Source organism: Marmota flaviventris, chromosome 13 (genome assembly GCF_047511675.1).
Source record: "Marmota flaviventris isolate mMarFla1 chromosome 13, mMarFla1.hap1, whole genome shotgun sequence".
Taxonomy (NCBI): Eukaryota; Metazoa; Chordata; class Mammalia; order Rodentia; family Sciuridae; genus Marmota; species Marmota flaviventris.
The window spans coordinates 20223065-20241575 of NC_092510.1; the positions used below are offsets into that span (position 1 = coordinate 20223065).

At 37.9% G+C, this 18511-nt stretch overlaps 1 protein-coding gene across 3 annotated transcripts in view; it reads right to left on the reverse strand.

Annotated features, from left to right (window-relative positions):
- The window catches only part of Ntrk2 (neurotrophic receptor tyrosine kinase 2), a 347633-nt gene that overhangs the window by 132350 nt on the left and 196772 nt on the right, over positions 1 to 18511 (reverse strand). The gene's annotated exons all lie outside the window — the stretch shown is intronic.

An 18511-nucleotide genomic window follows, 5' to 3' on the forward strand; every position in this document is an offset into this window, starting at 1 on the left:
TTGGATGAACCACATATCTTCCGCCCAAGCAAAACTTATTCTTGGGAACAGAGTTCAAGCCCACGCTGAATCTTATCTTTTGTTCCAACCCCACACTTGTTTTACCCTCAGTGAGTTTCGGCAGAAACTGATAGCTAATGCTTTTCATTAAGCCAGTCAAGAAAAATTGCTTACCAGGGTTCACTCCTTCATCAGCCTAATCACACCCATTCACTGTTCCTTTCATATAGACATTTCAAATTCCAACTCAGAGACACACACCACCCAAGAGACATCTGCTTCCTGGCTCCCTCGTCTCCTTTTCATCTTCCCTGGTGAAAAGTACATGGCAGTCCAGAAAACACAAGCTAAGCGAAATCTAGAAGTGAGAACCAATTTTAAGCTGCTGAGAGGTCAAGCCAAGAAGAAAACATTGAGAGAAAGGTAAGAGGAGAAGGTGGAGTAAAAAGAAAGACAAGGGTCTCGTCATTTGATTTATCCAAGAAAAGGCTTTTGTCCTACAGACTCTAGTGACAGGCCTCAGATACTGCCATGCAGTGACAGAACAGAAAAATAGCATGTGCACATGGTGCGAAGGGAAAGGCTGTCTGAAGCTGTTCAAGGTGCCAGGTCGAAGTGGAGGATCCAGAGAGTGGCAGTGGCCTCAGATTGAGGTAATAATGTCTGGAGGGACTTTAACAACCAAGCCTTGGGAGTGCTGAGGCAGCAACTGCATTTCTCCAAACCATCAAGTGTTGGGCATTCAATCAATAAATGGGCAAAGGGGCACTTCACAGAAGAAATATGAACGATCAACAAATATATTTAAAAAATTCAACATTTCTAGCAATTAGAGAAATGCAAGTTAAAACCACACTGAGATTCCATCTCACTCCAATCAGAACAGCAATTATCAAGAATACAAGTAACAATAAATGTTGGCAAGGGTGTGGGGAAAAGGTACACTCATACATTGTTGGTGGGACTGCAAATTGATGCAACCACTCTGGAAAGCATGGTACTATACCATTTGACCCAGTTATCCCATTCCTCAGTATATACTCAAAGGACTTAAAATCAGCATACTATAGTGACACAGACAGATTAATGTTTACAGCAGCTCAATTCATAAAAAACCAAGCTATGGAACTAACCTAGGAAACCTTAAATAGAGAAATGGATAAAGAAAATGTGGTATATATGCATAATGGGATATTACTCAGCCATAAAGAAGAATGAAATTATGGCATTTGTCAGTAAATGGATGGAGATGGAGACTATCATACTAAGTGAAATAAACCAATTCCAAAAAATCAAAGGCTGAATGTTCTTTCTGATATGTGGATACTAACACACAATAAAGGAGGAGGGAAGAATAGAAGTTCATTGGGTTAGATAAAGGGGAATGAAGGGAAGGGAGCAGGGATGGAATAGGAAAGACAATAGAATGAACTAGAAATAACTTTCCTTTGTTCATATATGAATGTAACAGTGTAACTCCACATCATGTAGAACCACAAGAATGGAAAGGTGTACTCAATGTATAATAATAATAATATGTCAAAATATATTCTATTGTCATGTACATCTAAAATGAATAAATAAGAAAGAAGCAAAAATTTGGGGCATTCAGGAGGTGGATGACCAACAGCTCATGAGCTTTGGAAGCAATTTCCCATGGGTTCATAGTCCAAACTGAAATTTTGTCTTCGAAGCAAAGTACAGAAATACAAGTTTAATTCCATGAAGTATTATGACCATAGCTTTAGCTCTAAGGTAATTTCTCTGTATGGAAATAACTGCTTAGTTGAGTCCACATCAAATTTTTCATCACAGTCACATTTATTTATGAAAATATGCAGTTGACCTAATGAGCTGAAATCCCATTTTCTGTCTACAGTTGTTCTCTAGGATCCGAAGTTCTCTGCTTTCTTCTAACTCACTAGTCAGAGGAAACTTGGTGAATGAAACACAGAGTTCTTTAAGCCTGAGATAGGGAAACCAGTTTTGAACACTGGATTTCAATATATCTCATAGGAAACAGTTTCTCCTTGTCTCCTTCTTTTCCAAAGTTGCCCAAACTAAGTACATTTATTATTGCAGGTTAAGAATTTCCCATGTGCTCTACAGGATACTTCTCAGGTTTACTAAAAGCAAAAAAGTTATCCTACTTCAAGTTTGTTTTACATGTACTCAATTTATCACAGCTCAAACACCAGATGTGGTTCACATTTAAATTGTGTCTTTAATATAAAGATCGAAGGCTGCTGAAACCACGTGTAGATTATAGCCATTTTTCAATAGCTGGAGACCATGTTTCAAGGTCTTGACCTCGTGATTTAGCACTCAGTTCTTTTAGTGATTTGTCATTTGAATCCCATTTTTGAAGGATCATTAGAAAATAGGCATTTGGTTTTTCAAATTTCTAATTAATAAAGTCATGCCAAATAATTTCTATACACCTAGATCACAGATTGCAGACCGAGTAGCTTGGAGGGGCCTCAGTGATCATCTCTACCCAGAGAGTTATATAGTACCAGGTAGTCCAGAAAACACTACATCTTCCTACAGTTCTAGCAAAGAGTAAGCAAAAAGACAGACTTTTCCATTGGTTTCTCTGCCCCTTGAGCACATTTGGTTCACATATTACATGTTCTACATTTTGTTTAGTGACTTTATCTTTTATTTTCAGAAAAAAATATGGATTCTGAGAAACACAAATAATAGTGTGGCTGCAAAATACCCTGATTGCACTGATAGATATTAAATAAAGGAAATATCTAAAATCACTCTTACTGGCACTACACAAAGTCTAATTGGAGTTCAGTGTCTATGATAAATAGTGTCTAAGAAATTGCTTAAGCATCATAAGCATTATGAGAAGGCCACAGTTTTTATTAAATACTGAAAATCACATTTTTCCCAGTGGTTGTATTGCAAGATAATGAACTCTACAAGTGGCAACAGAGATGCAAATTCAATTTTGCACAAGACTCACAAAATGCCATGATATATTATGCCGATGGAGACAGAGCCCTCGTCTAGACAAAATGCAAAAATCTCCTCGTGTTCAGTAAATGTATATAATTAGGAAAATATGAAGAGCAGCTAATCATCAGTATTGCATGCATGTCTGTATCTCCAATACTGGATTTAAAAATTTCTAGTTGAAAGTTGGAGCTCACTCTTGTGGGTTTCAAGTTTTACCTTTTCGGTTTTCAAAAGGACTATTGGTGTTTGTGAAATTAGAAGCCACCTTAATCAAGTCTAGGAATTTTGTAGCTCTTCCTTAAATTTTCCTCTTTCTACAGAGTGACATGCTAGGGTTTTAATTTATAAGAGCAGGTTTTGTTATACAAATAAGCAGACACTGTCTGGGGACAAAATTGAAGCAGCTCTGATAGTTTTATTAATTTATTTGATTTACTTCTGGTTTCTCTTACCCTATCTTATTTATGTCAAAGTAAGTTGAAGCAGAATTCATTATGTGGTGAAATGTAATTTGAACACTTTTTATTGGAACATGATGATTCAATCATTTCTCTCTGTAAGTCCCATTATTTCCTCTTACATTATTTTGCAGAGATCAAATCATATAAGATGAAGTTCTGAAAGAAACTTAAGAATTTACTGGGAGGGATGAAATAATATCCCAATAATTTCTTATACTATGAAATCTAAGCCATACAATAATTAACATTTCCAATAACTTTGTGTTATATGATAGCATATTTTCTTGAGGAAAATCATCTGCATTAGTGAACTTGACTTTCTTTTTAGTAAACTTTTGATGGAACTGTAATTTCTAACCATTCGGATTCATAATTGGATGAAGCATTAAGCCTAACCTGATCCAGTTTGGGCATTTCTGCCTATTGTTGATTATGTGCTTTACAAAATTTCCCAGATTTGTACCAGGTCTTTTTCTCTTCAAACTGAAGGGTTTAGGAGTTTTGTGTTTTAGTAACTTAATGACATGTTAATAAAAATATAAATAAGTGGATATTCATCTCAACTGCTATGTATTGACACTAAACACACAGAATCCTGAACCTATAAATGGATCAAGTTACCAAAATTCTTTCCCAGATTGACTATTTAGAAATGACAGCTAATTCCTCATGGAGATATTACACTTGTGACAAGACTATCTCTTAAATGTCTTCCCTGTGCTATTCTCCAGATCACAATTCCTATGCACCGACCATCATGAGTGACCTATTTGCATGTTTAGAAACCTGTAAGAGCTAAATGAAGACCAAAGACAATAGCCAGACATCGGCACAAAAGGAAAGTCAGGAAAATCTCAACAACTGCAGTACAAGCTTATTCCAGGGAGCTTGCCTCCTCATCTCACCCAGTTTGATGGTCCTTCCAGAAGGATACCTCCCCCAGTGGGTGTGGCCTGGAGCAGTCATCTCCAAATTCTAACATGCATCTGAATTATGGGGGGAATTTATAGCAATGCAGGTTCTCTGGCCTCACCATTAGGCACTCATGAATTTAATATATATTGGTTGAGATTTGGGTATTTGACTCTTAGAAAGAATCTCTAGTTATTATTGCATACACAAACAAACATATACAAACACACAAAAGAACAATAGGTACTCCACAATGAGGGATACAAGTCCAAAAACTTAACCTTGCTGATTTCTGTCATTAGCAGATTGTCTATCTAGAATATAGAAGATTAAGGGTAAGAAGACACAGGTCTACTCTTATGATGCTGTTCCAAGATTTGATGGGTATTCAAGAAGCAATAAGCTGGGTATAGCCACAAACAAAAAGCCACAAGGCGACTTTCTACCATCACCTTCCAAAGCTATAGAGCTACCATTGGTTGGCCCTCCATTAAAAATGAGAGCCTGAGACACTGGCCTTTACCATTTGGGATCATTTTCTACCATGTTGTTAACCACTGTTTAGAGTAAACAGATCATACACTATGGGAAGAAATTTTAGGATTTAAATTATGAGCAAAACAAACAAAAAAATTGCAGATAACATCATCTCATTGGCTAAGTTAGCTAAATTTTCAATGTAAATTGCCTCAGATTCACTGTGGGTCAGTGTTGTGTGTTGGGGTAAGCATGAAAGAAGGCTGGCTAGATGGCTAGATAAAGAGAGATGGGCACTAGTTTAGAATGTGCATTAGAGAATGGGCTCTGAAGTCAGACTTCCAGGTTCAAACCATAGTCCTTCTGCCTATTAGCTACATGTTCTTGGGCAAGTTGCTTAAACTTTCTGTGCTTTATTTATTCTTCTGTGCGATTAAAGCCACAAGTAAGACTGATTACATAGGGCTATTTTAGAAGTTAAATGAGATCTATATACATATATAAAAATGCATTGTACAGTGGCTAGCCTATACTAATAATAAATATTTGTTGTTATTATTATTGTGTTATATAATTAAGCATTGGTGCTGACCCTCAGGAAACAATTTCCTAGCTTCCTGGCTAAGTTTTTTTTTTAATGCTAAATTAATGAACACGTATTTTTGGAGTCTAGGCCTTGATTCTTTCAAAAATCATCATCAGTCCCCAGAAAGAAGCCATGTGACACACCTAAGGGAGTTAATCCCTAAACTCCTTGCTCTTTATCTGGAAACTTCTGAGTTTCTTTTTGATAACAAGCTCCTCAAACATCTTCCCAAGTATCCTTTTCGTGAACTTTGAGCTTCAGATCCTCCCAGAGACCACTGCTTTCAGGTCACTGATGGTATACTCTATTCTAGTTTTTCCAAAATTTCTCTGCTTTTGTATTCATGTTTTGATTCTTTTTGGATTTCTTCTAGAATCGTCTATGTTGTTCTTGTTGCTAATCCTTCTCCAAAAAAAAAAAGGTCACCCTTAAAACTTCAACATGAGGGCTCTGAGAGATTATTTTTTCAAAAACCAAAATATAAAGCATTGTCAAACCTAAAATGCAATTTACAAAACCATACAGGAGAATTTTCAAAATATAAATGACATGGAAACTGGACTAGAATGGAAAAACTAGCTTCAAATTAAAGAGAACAGATATGGCCTTTGTGGGGAGGTGATATGCAATTGGAATAGAAAGATGGGCTACCTTCTGTTCCTCTAAGAGTCGTAGGCAAATTGAACTTGTTAGCCACACCTGGAGTCCATTGATGTAGAAATGTATTCCCACCCCCAAAGCTACAGTAAGATGACATGGAGTAGATAAAATCATCCACTGACTTGTTTCTTTAGTTGTTCGCCACCTATTTATTATGCACCTACAATGTTCTAGGCACCGTTCTAAGAGCTGATGATGCCAAAACACTTGTTTGCTCATTGGCCGTCCATGATTAAGAAATTACAAAATTGTCAATAAGTAATTATTTCCATCTGCAATTTTCAATATCACTCAGTTACTACTGCCACTGAATTCCCGGTAAGACGTGACTTCCTGATTACACATTCATCATCTGACAGAGACATATGACTATATATGCTGAGCCTAATCTGAACTTTCATTCCCATCCCTTCTGCCTCCTCCCCATCCTGCAGTTTCATTGTTAAAGGTCCCAGAGAATCTTATTAGTCAGAGATGTGTTTTATTTCATCTCAATGGGAAAATTTCCATACTGGCAAATGTATCTAGATACATGGAAAAACACACACAGCCTCCGCCCCAGAGGAAGCAAAGTACTCATCCAATTCTCTTTGGAAATATTTCAGTCCCTTCTCTCTGAAGTCTCATTCTAATTAGTCTCTCCAAGCTGCTCTCCGACTGCACCTCCACGACCCCAAACAGCTGCCCAAGCTCTGCAGCTTGGTGCTGATACATGCACTGAGGTGTAGGGCAGCTTGGAAATCTCTAGTAAATAGTGTCTTGATTGTGCTCTTATTTGTCTCCATGGACTTTGAACTGCAATTGAATAATTCAGATCTCAAACTCTGGTCTCTTTTAAGTTATCAAGATCATTAAGAGAATAGACATGGGGTCAGAAAAGAATTATTCATTTTGGATAAACTCCCCATCCTAACTTAAATGAACTTCCCAAGCCCAATAAAGACTTGTCATTTGACATTTTTGGAGAACACATGTTACTCTATCCAAATACTAATAATACGAGGCATTGGTCACACAGACAAATCTGTGTAAGCATATGTGCATGTCACCATGTCAAAAACATCAGCTCCTTGATATTCCCTGACTTTACAAAGCTTCTAGAAAGATGTTTATCAGTGTCAATTCATGTTTATTTTTAACAGACTCGCTAAAGATCTACAAAAATTTTGACCCCTTTCAGTGACACAGTTTGGAAATATGAACCTTTCCATGGAAAATGGAAGAATGAGGTATAGAGAGTAATCAAGAGAAGTTGTCTGTCCTCTGAGATACTTACAAGATTGGTAACAATATTGGTTCCCTATAGAACGATGGTGAGAAGGCATTATTAGCCATCTGTCTGGAATAGGATAAGCAGGACAGGTGCTGTGAATCTTCAACCCTCACAGATTGCCTAGGAAAACTCAGTAAACCTGTGCACTCCAACATGTTTCTGAAAACACTTGGCTCTCTCTGAACTCTGTCATAGAAAGACAGATATCAAGTTCACCTAGGAAATTTGAGATGCTAATCTCAGAGGAGTGAAGTCACTCAATAAAGAGTCCAAGGTCTATAGTATAGGACGTTTTTTTCTAGGAATTTTTTCAGAAATAAAACCGGGAAAAAAAATTTTTGGCAGTAAAAGGGAAGGAGGATTTTATATTACTTTAGTTAACAAGAAATGAAACAAGGGTTTATTATTTATGATGATTTAGTGCTTTGATAAAGAGGGGAAAACATCACTGCCACACTAGTGAATCTGTGTCAACCATTGCACCACAGGGGTCCTGAGGCTTGCTGACTGTCTTGTCTTCCCCAGTGTTAAGTTCATTACCCAGGCTGGCATTCCCCAGCCTTCACATCTGAGGATGACTACCCTCTAGCATACTTCCATAAACCTACAGGAGAAACGTAATACCAACACTACAATTCATCTTGCAGGGTTAGAAAATTGCTAGATATTAATTTTGTACAAGATGTGCAGCAGCACTAGGCTAGAAAGAGCCCTGATTTCCAAGGGACCTGAAATAGAAACTTAGCCATGTGTTAGGAGTATAATTTGAATTTGTTCACTGTCATGCTAATCTTTCTGGGCCTTGGTTTTCTCCTCTGGGAACAGATAAATAATATCTGTGCTGCAACATTGATAAGGACTTTTTAAATGTGAAAATATAATCCATGTGATCTGGCATATAAAAGACATTGCACACAAGTTGCTTAAAAATAGTGAATGCAGACATTACAAAAGGGACTCATGGCATTAAGAACTAGGCTGAGTGAAAACAGAATATTTTAAATCACAATTGTTGCATCTCTAAGTTGGCAAATGTAACACTAAACTTCCAAATGTGGGGTAATGAAGCCATATCTAGCAATTTTTTAAAAGAATTTAACTAATTTAAAAATATTTTATACACGATTTCCCCCCTAAATTATTTCTCAAATGGTTGTTTCTCAAATTTACTTAGAGGCTCCCCTAACCCTCATATTCTTTTCAAAAGAATCTCCCCCCAACCCAGCCACAAAGCCATGTTTATTTCCTCACTCTGGAGAGTCACATTTTTTAAAAAACATGCAGAGAGAAGATGACGACTGTGCATGTCTCTCAGATAATTCAGTAAACAGCACAGGATGGTTAACGCTGGAGATGCAGAGGCTGGCTGAGCAAACAGGAGACAAGGAATGCATTTGCAGGGGCAGATGAGGAGGGAGTTGAGGAAGAACAATTAGGCCAGGAACACAGGAAGGGAGAGAAGACTGACAGATAATCAGCTCAGCTGTTCATGTATACAAAACTGAGCTTTGCAAAAGCCAGGGGTTTACACAAGATCTGGGCCAGAAGGATTTCTGAGTCTAGACCCAGCTAAGGTAGAGGAGGTGAGATTTTCTCTTTCTGCACAAAATTTAAGGAAATACCCAAAAATTCAGTGGTTGAGTTTAAATAATAGCTTAATATTTTTAAAAAAATATAAATAAATGCAAATATCCATGATAAAAAATATCAGAATTTTAAGGAAAGAACTTGCAGGACTCATCTCACTTACCTTTCTAGCCCTATTGAGATGATGTTGTCTTTATTTATAATGTTCTGATATTTTCATCATAGGTAATTCTCACATTCATATTTTATCTTTTAAAATATTGAATGAGAATGTTATTGATCTTGACGTTGAAATTGTTTGGTACCCCCTTTAAATTCTGTGCTCCGAGTGACTTTATCCTGTGGTCCTACCTACAGGAAGCGGGGGTGGGCTGTGAGAAACCTAGAGTAACGTGTAGGAGCAACTCAGCAACCAATGGAAGTAACTTCTTGGGGATGCTTTGGGTGCTTTGAGGAATCTCAATTTGAATTATGTTCTTAGGTCTAGGCAAGAGTAATTAGAAAAAGACAAAACCAGGCGACAGAGACCACAAATGGATCTGACATTCTTGTCTTTATTGGTATATGTGTTTGGCTCTGAATGATCAACTACAGTACAAATTCCAGAACAACAAATCTCAATTGCAACAACATATCTATAAGACAGTGAGTTCATAGTTCCATTGATCACTCTTACACACATGTGGACCAGCTCTGGAGTTTCTGAACATCATGGGAGAATACAACGCTGGGCTCCACTCTCTTGTATCAAATATGAGAGAGGGACATAAAGGTAAAAAACATTCAGTATCAACAGTGCCCCCTTCCTTATCCCTCCCAGCAGAACTTGGTACAGTCTCAGAGGGCTGACTCCAGCCCAGATGGCAGCAAGGGCAGCCCAGGTAGCAGTGGGGAGGCAGCAGGGTCTCACAGAGAGGATCACAGTAACACCCAGATCTGGAGCCCATTAGCAGAAAGGTCTCCTTGACGAACATAAATCCATGCCCAACCACCCACAATCCTTTCTCTCTAAGTGGACAGAAACCAAGGGGACCATCTGAATTAATCCCTCAATAAAGCAGCCTCCTCCTCACACACCTGTGCTCTTCCTCACATTGGTGCCAAAGGAGGCACAGAGGTTCTCAATAACATAGATCTTCCCAAAGAGAACAAAAAAGCACACCCTGGGATGATAACACCAAGGACAATCCCAATGTATCAACTATTAGACATGAATCTAGCTAGTAACCACTTTAATTAAAAACTTGGTGTATGATGTATAAGAAATAGGAAAATATGCATGATTCAAGAAAAGCATGATTCAGGAAATGAGTGATGATCTTATTCCCTTTGCTGTGTGTCCATTGTCTTCCTACTCAAAGTTCAGGAGTTCATAAATCCAAGGCTCAGCTAATCATAACCAATATCTTATTAATAATACGAACATTTCCTCTTTCAAAACAAGTATCTATTGATGAAGGTCAACATAGGACTCCAAGGAACCAAAAACCTTACACATAAAAAGAGGAATTTTATCATCCACTCAAAGACTCTTTAAAGAAATAGAAACACCCTAAAAGTATATCCTCTAACAGTCCTAGGGAAACAAAGAAACAACCCTCTATAACTAAGGCTCAGGCAGCTATACGTATTCATGTTTTTTTTTCCTGTGGCTATCAGGAAATGGCATTAATGGAATTAGGAACTAGGAAGAAATGTGATCATTAACAACATAGTTCCTGAATCCTAAGCCATAGGGAAAAGTAGGGAGGATAGGAGAACAAGATGGGCAAAGAAATTTATATTCACGGAAGTAAACCCAGGATAGAGAAAACATGAGACCCATTAGATCAGCTGACTGGGATACTCTACTGATAGAAAGTAAGAATGAGTTCTGCTCCTAGGTATAGAGGCAATGAGAGTCCCTCTATTCCTTGGCAATTGACTGAAGGCCAAGTTACTTGCAGAAGTAAATACTTTTGGACTGATGGGTTGGGCGGAGGTAAGTGTTGGGCATGAAATCATAAAAGGATCTGAAAATCCATCATTCCTGTAGAAAAGCAATTCAACTGGCTGCTCAGTGATGCCATCTCTGCTTATTTTTACAAGCAGACATAGTATGTAATCTCCTCTAATAAAGACATTCCCTGAAGTGGAGACTAGCTATTTTGATATAATTACATAGTGTAAGGCTTTATCCTGTCCTCTCTGTATCAACCACTTTGTTGGAACATTAGGAATATGGCACTCAGTCTAAATGCCATCATTATCTAATAATGAGCTTGGGCTCCACTTTAATGCACCCAAAGGTCAATGGCATGGTTAAATAAATGTGCTAAATAAAAGCAACAGGATAACAAGAATGTTGACATCTACCCACAAACAGTAACTGAGAAGAATCATTGACCACATATAGTAACCAATAAGAATAATACAGAAACTAGGCCTAGATCATTGTTTTCTTTATAGAATTTTTCCCTACCTTTGGTTCAGAATCATACAAATTTAATCTCTTACAAATCAAAGGAATCTATTTGTTCCGAACTCATTTTTTAATCTGTCAAACCTAATATTACTCTGCAAAATACCAACATTGACATACTATTGAATGCCGTGTTATTAATAGAGGTCCCCTTGCCAGAATCCTACACTAGGATCAGATGCCTGAAACTGCAAAAGAGGAAATCTTTTATGATGAAAAATCTGGGGACCTCTGAGCAGCAAACTTCATCAAGTTTATGCAAGGCTGAAGGACTAAAGGTGAACCCTAAGTCATCAGAGGTCTTTTCCCAGTCTGGGGATCCCCAATGGAAGAAAAGGTATCTCTTATATTGGGAAACATAATATGTAACCAACCTGGCCCTTTAAGCTCCAACAGGCTCAGTCCCCTGAAAGGAACTAGATAGCCAGAATGACAAACTGGGAAACAAAAGTGATCAGTGGCTGCAGTTGAGCCACAGTCTGCATTTGGAGTTGTCTACAATGTTGACCCTAAATAAGAGCTGTTAACCTGCCTCATCAGAACAAGGAGGACCTCACATTTCCTGAGACTTCCCAGCTCACAACACAAAGCAAATACGACATGTGAACCGAATGTAACATATCCAGCATGCTTCCTATGGAGTTTCTAATACAATCCATCAAAGGCAAAAATACGAACAAAGCCCAGCATAAATAATAGTAAGGACACATACAGTTCCACTTCCTATTAGAAGATAATAATAGAACATTCATAAAACTAGAGAGCTTTATATCCAAATGACATCTGCAATTATCTCTAATTATTGGGATTACAGGTGATTTTATATAATTTTGTTTTTTACATCATCCAAGTTCTCTACTCTAACTCATAATATTTATTCTTATTTTTAAGTATCTAATTTTAGGGCACCTGAAAGTGTTCTGGGTGATCAAGACTTAATTCTGTCTTATTAGTAAAAATCTTCAGGCCTGTACAAACAAGGGTAATCAACTCATTGTAGTTTGACTGGTTTTAAAATTGAATTTTCACACTGGAGGAATTGCCTCGGTCCTGGGAAAACCAGGATGTGCAGTCACTCTTATATTTTTACTCCCTTTTTCTTCTTGGCCACAAGTCTCATAATTTCTCCTGTCACTCCCACTGAGAGAGCCAAAGGAGCAAAACCATCTTTGTATACATGCTAACCAGGTTGCACAATGAAGTAGTTATCTCCTCAATTCTTTTCTGCCTATTGCATGTTGCAAATTCATCTTACCTGCCTTTCCAGAGTAGGAATAATGATCAAGGAAAAGAGAACCAAAACAAATAAACAAGAAACCACTATCGGGTAGCATTACTGCATTTTAGGAAAGAGAGTCAGCAGAATGCAGAAGCTCAACTATGGCGGGTTATCCTCTTGGGGTGGCAGAATCAGTAAACACTGGAAATCTGCACTTTACAGGGAAGAACCCTACCTAATAGCTGCCATGAAGGGTTGAGCATCACATCCAAAAAATCTTCAATCATGCCCTCTCTATTTAACAGTAGGGAGTGCTCAACTGTTCAAAGCATTTGGATAACAGGAGCTTCTTAGCAACACAAGCAGTTTCTCTACATTTGTATTTGCTGAGCTGGTCCTGGTTCACAATCTGCTGGCACATGCAAGAGTGACCAACCTGAAACCAAAATGGGGTGCAGCTTGATTAGATTCATCCTGCTGGTACACACACTCCAGTTGGGCTGGGCTTTGGGAAACACCCAAAACAAATGTATTAGGATACTTCATCTGCTGGGATGCTTCCAAAACATCACTGATGATTTGGTAAAATTGAACTGAAATGGCTGATGTGTGCAGGATATACAATTCCATCTCGGTTGAGCAATGGTATTCCAGAATAACACTATGGGTGTCTCCCCAATCTAGATCCATATTAATATTTTCTTTTTCAACCATCAACTTTAGGATTGAAGTATTTTCTCCAGGATATCTATGTATCCACAATTGGGTGCTATTTCTTTTTTTGATAACAAATAATATCATCTGGTGGTCAAATGCTAATAACATGATTTTACTTAGTTGTGAATGTGTTTGAAACTGGTTTGCTAGCAATCTTCATCTCAGTGGAGTTTATAACATAGCTTACATTTTAAATGTAATTATGCAGCATGTATTCATTTCCTTTCTTCCAGGGAATGCAAGTTGCTTTTTTAAGCATTATTTGATAGCCTCTTACCATCTCCTTTGGAGTTGAAAGGGAATATAATATCAAATTTCTGTAGCTAGCAATGGGGGACTATGGCACCAAGAGGGAGAAAGAATTGTACTGGGACCTGCAGAATGCCAGCAATGTGCCATGACAGCCCCCATGGGACAAGTTGTCAACCCAGTGTGCCATAAACGAAACAGTTTCTAAGGATCCTAAAATAACTGCATTCTCTCTGCCCCAATGCTCATGCTGGGCAGAATAGGCTTAGCTTATTTTTAAAGTGCAGGCCATGGCCTTCAAAGGCATACAAATAGTTCCCAAAGCAGCTATTATTTGGCCAATTAGATGCTTAGAAGAAAATATATTTTTTGAAAGACAAAATTAAGAGGCAAGGGACAGGAGAAAGTGCTAAAGCAATTGTTTCTACCTGTTTTTGAATCCTATCCCTGGCCACCAAAATGCACCACAGTCATATGATTACACTGAAGTTTGAAGATAACCCTGGGTAACTCTCAGGGCCCTCATTCTTTGATCAAATGAGCTCCTGGGGTCCTGGATATAATTCAGAATTTTTGCTCATGTGTACTCAAAGTGATGTTGCAAATATGTTCAAAACCTCTGCAGCTCTGAAAAATATCACCTTCGTTCCCTCCCTTTGTTGGTAACACAATGACCAAGTGGACGTGGCAGTTAAGAGGAGCAGGATGGGAACTCTGTGTGATATTTTCAACTACTATTCAAACACTCACTCTCTTTATAACATCTTATTTCCTTAGTCCTAGCTGGTCTGTGAATCTGTGCTTATCTACATGACTGCCTAATAAGCAGATAACCACACACACACACACACACACACACACACACACACACACAATGCCTGGAGAAGTATGGCACACTCTGAAGGAAATCAATAAATATCTATTTCATTGGAAATATAATCAAAGTGGGAAAATGTCAAATGTCTTCATATGCATCTGCCACAGGGAGTTACTTGCCCTAGGTATGCATAGAGGGCATGCTCTGCAAGGACAAACACATACACATACACAGTTAGACACAACTCTAATTGAATTGAGGCCCAAGGCCTAGGATCCTAGCTAATTTACAAGGCTGCTATAGGAAAGACACAATTTTAGGAATGACAGTAAATCTATGCATATAATGCATTCCCACCCTATAAGAGTCAACCCAAGATTGACAATTTGGGGGGTTTTGCTGGTTATTCATTCATTTGTTTGTTTGTTTGTTTTCCCCGCTCAGAAGGTATGTTTCCATGGCACCCTGTCAAAAACTTTCTCAGCATTCAAGGAGAGGATAGCAACACAGCTGCCTTTTAGCCAACTTTGTGTATCCTACTGGGAAACCACCCCTTTCTGTAAGACGATGAGGTTTTCAGACATGTCTAAACAGACTAGGTGAATTAAAGACCAATTCCAGACTTGATGTTGCTGAGCTCATCAGCTCCATCTTGCCATCCTGATTGATCGAGGAGATGGGTCTATAGTTAAAGTGGCATAGCACTTTGAGGGGTTAGTCATTAGAGCCCACTGCTTTGTCTTGGGAAGGCAACTTCTTGCTTGGCTAGATTATGGAAGCTAAGGAGTGACGTCAAGATGTTGTCTGGCCAGAATTTGCAGATAACCATAGAACTCTTCTCCTCCATCAGGCATGGATTTAGCCTCCTTTAGTTCCTGCAGTGACACAGGAGCCTCCAAATACCAAATTATTATCAGGCGGTCTTGGGGGAACCTCTGGGCCCTGCAATAAAGTAGACAGACTTGCTATTGGAAAGTGCTCGGGAGCAATTCATCCCTGTTCAGATTGCTCTAAAATCCTGCAAATCATCTCTGGACTTGGTAAATGAAAACTGTCACATAACTCCAGATAGTTGTTGTAAAAGTACTTCAGGGATATAATTTATCATCATCTTTCATTGATCTTATGCATCATTTAAAGAAGTCCAATTTGATCATGTCTTTTGCTTGCTTATTATTTTGTTTGTAATGCAAAGCTATGCAAGTATTGAGGCTGTATTACTTTGAACAAGCCACTTCTGAACACCATCTCTAAATGATGTTTATATTACTGATCTTTAAGAATCACAAAAGGTAGTGAAAAATTGACCAAACCTGACTCACACTAATGTATTCATATTATCCCACTTGCAGTTTTAAACCTTCAACCATTCAAATAAAACAATAAACCCTGTTCTCTATGGGGAAAATGGAGTATTTGATACTCTTAGGCCTGGGCTCCACACAGCCTCCACTATTGCACTATTTCTAATCTAGCCTCATTCTCACATTAACCTGCTAGGTCCCTGTAAGTAATTGAGTTTCTCAAACCTGGCCTGCCTTAGTGCCTGTCACACGATATATTGTGATTATTCCATGATATAACTACTGGACCTCTACAGTGACATTCCCTGAGGACAGGGAATGTGCCATCATTAATGACTGAATCTCTAGTTCCTAATAGTATAAAAGTATTATAGGTAATCAATAGCTATTTATCCAATGGAAATTCAGCATCTAAATTAGATTCTTATAATTTAGTGAAATGAGCCAGAGATCATAAAGCATATGCTGGAGATCAGGCATATATTCTAAAGTCAATATATTGGAATTACTTATAGCTTTGGGAAAGAGATGTAAATTGCTGGTTTGTGGCCCAAACCTCTGATAGATCGACAAGGATGAAGGTGATATACTATCCACATGACATGAGAAAGGTTCTAAACTGTCTCTTGATATCTTTTTTTTTTTTTTTTCAGATATCATCTGTGCAACTTCTTGGAAGAGTCTCTCTTGGGAGTTATTTAGAAGTTAATTGATTTAAAATATTCAATAAGAATCACCTAAATGAAAGCTAAACTCTCAAAATTTCATGGACCAATAGCAACAGATCCCTCTGCATTACCAGTCCATGCATTTTACAGTGTTTTAATTTCTGGATGACTATGAGCATATGTACAGAAAGAATTCTTTTTGTTAAAAGTTGATTTCTGCTAAAACAAAGTTCTCTAAATCAGTTTAAATTGGGTGATGCGTTGTTAAAAGCATGTTTAATAAATAAACTACTGTGTGGGGAAGTTTGCTAGGAATAAAGCCAAAGGAAAGGGCTGTGAGTCATGTTTACTTGTTAGAAGTTGGCTAGTGATTAGTATCTGAGTACTGGATTGCCACCTCTGGTCAACCTCTGGCCACAATCAAAGGCACAGAATGTTACATGCTATGAAAGAATGCTTCCACAGATAAAGTAGCTGCTTCCCAGAAGCTTATAGACTAGCCCATGCAAGACTCCAAAAACACGTGCACAAGGTGGTCCTCCTCAGAACAACAGGCAACAGGTACATTGAAGATAAATGAAAAAAAAAAAAGTATAGAGTAAAGAATGACATTTACGGAAGGGTAAAAGGAAAAGGAGAAAGGTAAATTTCTTCTTCATTCCTACCTCTTTGAAAAGAATATGAGATATATATATATAAAAATTTCTTCTGGTATCAGATAAGAAGTAATGAGGATATTAATCCAGGAATGGTTGGTTGGGTCAAGGACCCAAGAAGACATTGTAAAGAAGAAACTTCCTTTTAGGATTTCTAAAGGAAGAAAGCACCTCTGGTGGGACCACAGACTCAGCAGCCATCTCGCCCCCTTTCCTCCTGGGAATCTCACCTGCTACTTTTTTTTGCTTTCTTACTTTCTTGCTAATACATTAATTTTCTCTTATTGAACGTGTTGGAATGATGTTATCTACTTGATTATTTAGCATTATCTTTCCTCCAATGAAAGTGAAAGCAAACTTTGAGGACATGTTAATTTTAGTTAACTTCAATTGTAATACAGCTTCGGGCTAATTGAAGGACATCACATAGTCTGTTCCTGGCTGGGACAGGGGCATCATAATACTCTATTCCTAAGGAGAATAATTAAATCATAAGAATAATTAAATCATAATTAAATCAAAGCATTCTGCTTTGTCTTCTTCCATATTTGCTATTAAGTATGCAGGACATTTCAAGGACATTTGGAGGATGCTTACATCATCAAAGAATGCTCACTTTAAGCAATGCTTCCACTCACCTTGATCACACCATATTGACAATATTAGGATTAATAACAACTTGATTTCAAATAATACCTTTAAGTTCAAGAAGCTCAATATTCTTGACACAGTTTTATATTTGTCTTGTAATTACAGATTTATCTAAAAACTATGGTAGGACCTAATATCACACATTACAAGCTTTTAATGCTATTCTTTCTAACCCGGAATCCAATTTTAAATATACCCTGGGATAAATGGGAATGAATAGGAAGAAACTACATGTGCATTCTTATATACACACATATTTGGGATTTGTTGCCAAATGTCTTCATCCCATGAGGGTTTTCAGCACAGAGTCAGTCCCAAAGCCTACTTTACAATACTCCTACTTTACCTTGGAGGCAGGGCAGAAGAGTAACATTTAAGACAAAATAAGGACATTCAAATAGAAGATACCCATTCAGTGCCATGGAATCCCTGGGATCTGGGCCATCCAATCCCTTGTGGTTCCTTGTGGACCCTTGATAGTATATGAAGAAGGCCTGCAGTTATAATGGCAAAAGCCTGTTTTTCCACTGTGGTTTTATTTTTGTTGTTGTTGTCTTTAAAGCTGTGTTCCTGCCTTATTTTACTTTATATTTGGCCAGTGGCTCAGAAGATAGGATAAGGGGCTCTGAAAAAATACCAAGCTTGCCAATGGAGGGTAATGGGTTAATCTAGCTCTGAAAAATAAAAGTCAGCCTACTTCACATGCATATCATCTGCTGCAATGTCTCTTTCCTTTCATGGCATCACAAAAGGCCTCATGCTGGAAACTAGTACTGAACAAAGAATACACAATGACCCAAATTGATACCACCTGTGTGCAATACAGTACTGCCCCAACTACCT